General features: G+C 41.3%; 1 pseudogene; it reads left to right on the forward strand.

The window, feature by feature from the left end:
- Positions 1–425: 425 nt before the first annotated feature.
- On the forward strand, positions 426–5,411 carry LOC123136269 (disease resistance protein RGA5-like; annotated as a pseudogene).
- Positions 5,412–5,881: the final 470 nt, after the last annotated feature.

A 5,881-nucleotide genomic window follows, 5' to 3' on the forward strand; every position in this document is an offset into this window, starting at 1 on the left:
ACCCTGGAATTAGCTAGGCAGCATTCTACCCACTCTGAAAATAAAATTGCCGCTATCTCGATTTTAGTTTTTCTTCTTCTTTAGAACAACAAATGCGAAAGATCGTGGAGCGGGACAAAAAAGCATCGTCGTCTTGGCTTGAACAACCCAACCGTGCCCACAAGCATAGAGATGCTCTCCAATGCCTTGGTTGGAGTTATTAATCTTGAGGCGCAGATCTATAGGGGTACTATAGTAATCAGATAAATTGAAAATGATTCTTGTAACTCCCAATACAGTGTACATGCTGTTCTAAGTAAACTAAGGGCAAAGCATCCGCGAATCTCGAGGAAAACCATAAAGATGAGTATACTTTACAGGATTCCAGTAGTATAGATAGTACCATTGAGTTAGCTAGCTCTCTTCACCAACCTTTGCTTGTCGCACGCACACAAACACAGCTAGCTAGCTACTGAGCAGAGAGAGGAAGGAGACTAAGCTCGAGATGGCAGCAGAAATCGTGAGCGCGACGACGGGTGTGATTAACCCCCTCATCGGCAAGCTCACTGAGCTGCTTGGTGAGGAGTACAGAAAGCTCACAGGGGTGAGAAAAGCAAGCCATGTTTCTCAAGGATGAGCTCAACACCATGAAAGCTCTCCTTGACAAGCTAGAGCTTGTTGATAAGCTTGATCCTTTGGCTAAGGACTGGCGGGACCATGTCAGGGAGATGTCCTATGACATGGAGAATTGCGTCGACGACTTCATGCATGATCTTGAAGGCGCTGATGGCAAGAAAGGCTTTGTCAGGAAGATGACCCAGCGTCTTAGGAGGCTGGGGAGGCGTCATCAGATTGCCAACCAGATCGAGGAGCTCAAGATTCGTGCAGTCGAGGAAAATGCTCGACGCCAGAGGTACAAGATTGATGATTGCATACATTCAAGTTCAACTGTTGTTGCTGTAGATCCCCGGGTGTCAGCAATCTATGAGGAGGCAGCAAACCTCGTAGGCATTGATGGCCCAAGAGAAGAACTTATCAGCTGGTTGACTAATAGCAAGAGAAAGCTTAAAGTGGTGTCCATTGTGGGCTTTGGTGGCTTGGGTAAAACTACACTTGCCAAACAAGTGTATGAAAAGATTGGAGGGCAATTTGACTGCAAGGCATTTATTTCAGTCTCACAAAGGCCTGACATGGCAAGTCTTCTCAATGGTCTAGGATTGAACCTTGGACTGAAGGACTTTCGTGCTCACGAGGTGTCATACATCATAGACCGTCTCAGAGAACATCTAACAGATCAGAGGTACTTATTTACTCCGATCTGATAATTAGATGTACATTTGTATGGTCTAGTTCTGAATAATGGCTTTGTGAATAACTGGGGTTATATGTTTGATATTAATATATTGCCTATTATCATAAAAAATCAGCATTCATCTTGCTTTTGGCATGATTTGGTAGTTCTTGTAGCATGTTTGAAAAAAAATGAGCTCTCATGTTGCTCGACTGATAATATTGCATCAAGAGAGTACAATCAAAATAAGCATACAAACAACCTCTGCATAGTTAGGATCTACAAATACATGAATGCACACGCAAACATGAAAAAACACTGGCAGGTAGAAAAGTCAAGGTAGACAGGAGTCGACGAAGATACAAATAAGTTAAACAGCTGTCACTGCGGCCACCATGTGGGTTTGAAACATCCCAGGTCACCTGCTTCAAGCGAGTACACACCATCATAAACGGCTGGCAGTGTTTCCGTTAGTGTAGAGTAGAAGAAGAATAGAACCAATGCGCATATGGGTAGATAATTAACCTGCTGCTGAGAGGAGTTTTACCCTTCAAAACCAGATAATTGGTAAACTAAATCTGTCGCATACACGTAATTATCCACGTCATGCATCTTAAACAAACTCATGTTATCTTATTTATGTGTTAGACAATGACATTGATCGTTATGATGGATTAAAGAGTGAAAATCCGAATTGAAGAAGGCAATACATGCATATGCGTAGTAGCTGGTGTGTGGTCTGTTCATAAATACTAAAGCATTTTCTCTTAACTCTGCAATGCTGCAAGACTTTTTGAGATAACATTATCGAAATGAAAAAAAGGGAATACCGAATATTAATTTGATAGTCTAAACTGAGATGTTTTTTATTAGAAAAAATAATTTAATTTATTTCAAACTTTCTTCCAACCGTTTTAAGCTGCTAACTTCACAATATAAATGGTGCAGGATGCATTGATGATATTTCATAGCTACATGTCTCCTAGTGTTTCCGTAGTGACGTGCGGGGGATCATCTAGTTGTCCTAATAATGCGTGGAAGTAAAGCCAGCTGCAAATTATGCATTTTTCCCCATAAACAGATTGAGTTTGCATAGAGTATAGGCACAATAAACTCTGACATTGTAGATGTTAAACATAAACTCTGAAGTTGTACAATCAACCTAAACTTTGTTCAAATTCAACATTGTACGATTGGGGTGGACAAGACACTGAAAGCACACATTTTTCATGTTCTTGTGTATTTTAGAATCATGTAAATCAAAGAGGCCCAAACGGACATGGTACTCAATTTTAAATATATAATAGTGTCGATGTATTTATGTATGTTATTATGATAATATATTTGCTAGTTAAATTACTTCAGGAAGATGCTTTCCTTTTTGTATGACTTTCTGCCCCAGTTCTCTTTTTCCTGTAGATCGTCAAATTAATGCACAACCACATATTAATGTACTAGCTAGCCAAAATAATGTTGGAAATGAAGATTCTTTCTTTTTGTAGGACATTCTGCCATAATTTTCTTTTCTACGAAATTTTAAATACATGTCCTCGTCGATTCATCTCTTTAGGTCCATCTCTGCAATATCTTGTACCAATGTAGATTTTTTTTAAAACATAGACCAATAGATGTGGATATTTAGCCTCTCAAAATTCTTATATTTCCTCCTTAGTACCTGCTTTAATTAGTGATAAAACGTATGTGCACTTATGCATATGCACTTCACATGATGAGCCCAAAAGAATGGATTAAAATGGAGTATATTTATATTATTTTCATTGCCGGCTTATCACTTTTCTTATATTGTATTCGAGTTTTAACATCTCACACGTCTTAGTAAGGTTGGATGTTATATGAACATGCCAAACTAGCGTATATCTAAAACCCTATAGTAATTTGCCAAGATGTATCTTATGATCATTTTTGGTTGATGCTAGGATGCTCATATCTGCAACTTTTATAGTATTTGAGTTTAATGCATGTAACATGAGTGAATAATTCAACAGGTACCTTATCGTAGTTGATGACTTGTGGGATCAAACTGCATGGAATATTCTTCGATGTGTCTTTCCAGAAGGTGATAATGGGAGTACAGTAATTGTAACCACAAGAGTGGATGATGTCGCTTGCAGGGCATCTCACGATCACCATGGACACATTTATAGAATGAAGCCTCTCAACAGTGAAGACTCAAAAAGGTTATTCTTTGGTAGAGTGTTCAGATCGGAAGATATTTGTGCACCCCAATATGAAGAAGTTTCAACCCAAATTTTGAAGAACTGTGGTGGATTGCCACTTGCAATTATAACTATAGCTAGCTTATTGGCTAGTCGTCAAGCAAAATCAAGGAGTGATTGGGAGAGCATAATGAATTCTCTGGGCACCAATTTTGCTGCAGATCCTACCCTTGAAGGGATGAAGAATATATTAAACCTTAGCTACATGCATCTACCTCCTCGTCTCCAGGCATGTTTCCTCTATCTTGGTTTGTATCCAGAGGACCGTGAGATTGAGAGGGATGATTTGGCTCGACAGTGGGTAGCCGAAGGCTTTGTCATTAGTGTTCCTGAGCTAGATTTGGAAGACATTGCTAAGAGTTCTTTCAATGAGCTTATCAATAGAAGTATGATTCAGCCTGCCCGAACCATATATGGGGAGGTGTTCTCTTGCAGAGTACATGACATGATCCTGGATTTGATCTTGAGCAAGTGCGCAGAAGAAAATTTTATGCATACAGCACACAGTTATGGAGAAATGGAAAAAATGCATAGTTGCAAGTACAAAGTCCGTCGATTATCTCTGAACTTGAGCGCAGCTGGGGCAACACCAGGGTCGACTCTTGCTACTAGTCTGTCACAAGTCCGATCATTTGCACAGTTTGGAGAGTCCATATATGCACCTCCTGTTGAGTATTTTAAGCATATCCAGGTGCTGGTATGTGAGGTGCCAGGTGAATGGACAAGCAAGCTAGGTGCAATCTGCCACTTGTTTCAGCTGAGATATTTGAAGGTTTCAGCACACAGCGTAGAGCTTCCAGCAGAGATTCGAGGGCTTGTGCACCTGAAGACACTGGAGATGAACTGCAGATATGAATCAAAAATCAGTTCAGATATAGTCCACCTGCCCGATTTGTTCCATCTGCTCCTTCCACACTGCACAGGGCTGCCTCAAGGGATCCGGAACATGACATCAATCCGCACCCTACGTTGTTCAAACATGGGGAAGAGCTCGGTGGAGGATATTACAGGTCTGGGCGAGCTGACCAATCTAAGGGATCTAAGCCTATCCAAGAGTTACGGGGAGTCTTTGACGGCGGAGGGGGTTGATGCTCTGGTCTCCTCAATTGGGAAGCTCCGAGACCTTAGGCAACTCTACCTCGGTTGCCGTCGTAAACGCTATAACGACCAGCTGGACTCGTTGCCTGATCCTCCTCCCCGTCTCGAGGTGCTCAATCTGGACGACTGGCCGTTCTATGTAGTTCCCAAATGGCTCGGTGGTCTCCGTTATCTCAGGTTGCTCTCTCTGACCGTTGTTGACTTGTCGACTGACGAGCTGCGTATTCTTGGAGAGCTGCCCTCTCTTGTTCATGCCAATCTCAGGGTCTTACGTATCCCCGAAGACAAGATCGTGGTCGGCTCAGGGTCATTCCCGGTTCTGGAGGACATTTCCCTTATTTCTGATGAAGATGTCGGAGCTTACCTGAGATTCGAGGCAGGGGCTATGCCCAGTCTACGAACACTCCGTTTCAAATTCAGAGTGCAGGACTGGAGCGGCTGTACACCGGACGGCATGGAGCACCTTCTATGCCTGGAGCAAGTCAACGTAGATCTCAAGATCACGAGGGGCACGAAAGATGGACAATGTGAACAAGTGGCACCCGATGTCTCCTCCGCATACAGTAAGGCACTGGAGGTGCACCCGAGGCGTCCTACCTTTGCGCTCGTGTAGTAGTTCTTTTTAACATTTATTTGTGTATTATATTTAAGCACTTTAAAATCTTATTTTGTGTATTAGCGATTTTGTAGTTGAGCTTCTTTGGAGACAACCTGATGCACTCTCTCTGGTTGGTGAATTTCCCTATAAATGTAGAAAATAATCAGGAGTTTGCATGTCAACTATATTATCTTTTAACGGTCACATTTCTGAGTCCTTATAAATCAAGAGATTAGTTATCTTCTAAGTTGTATTTCTGTTAATGGTGCAACTTCACACGACCTGTTTTGCTTCTTCAACAGCTCATTGTTGTTTGTGGAGTTCACAATTGTAATTGAACTAACTATGGCAATGCCGAATTTGGCGTAGTTATTGAACAACCAACCCCAAGTAAGAGCAACACCAGCCGATACTCTAAAAAAGTTAGAGGATCCGACCGAGTAAACTTTAGTGGATTATATTTACTTCAGTAAGTTTTGATCGATTCTAGCCGATCCCTAAAATTTAGCGGAGTAAAAAATCAAATTTAGACAAGGCTAACATAGATTCAACTTAAACAAACTTCTTAACTGAAATCCGACAGATAATTTACATTACCATGCGCCGAAACATAGTCTAAATTAAACCGATACTAAAACTTGAACTTAAACATAAACTGAAACTTAAATCTAACCGGAA

This window comes from Triticum aestivum, chromosome 6B (assembly GCF_018294505.1).
Source record: "Triticum aestivum cultivar Chinese Spring chromosome 6B, IWGSC CS RefSeq v2.1, whole genome shotgun sequence".
In the NCBI taxonomy this organism is placed as follows: domain Eukaryota; kingdom Viridiplantae; phylum Streptophyta; class Magnoliopsida; order Poales; family Poaceae; genus Triticum; species Triticum aestivum.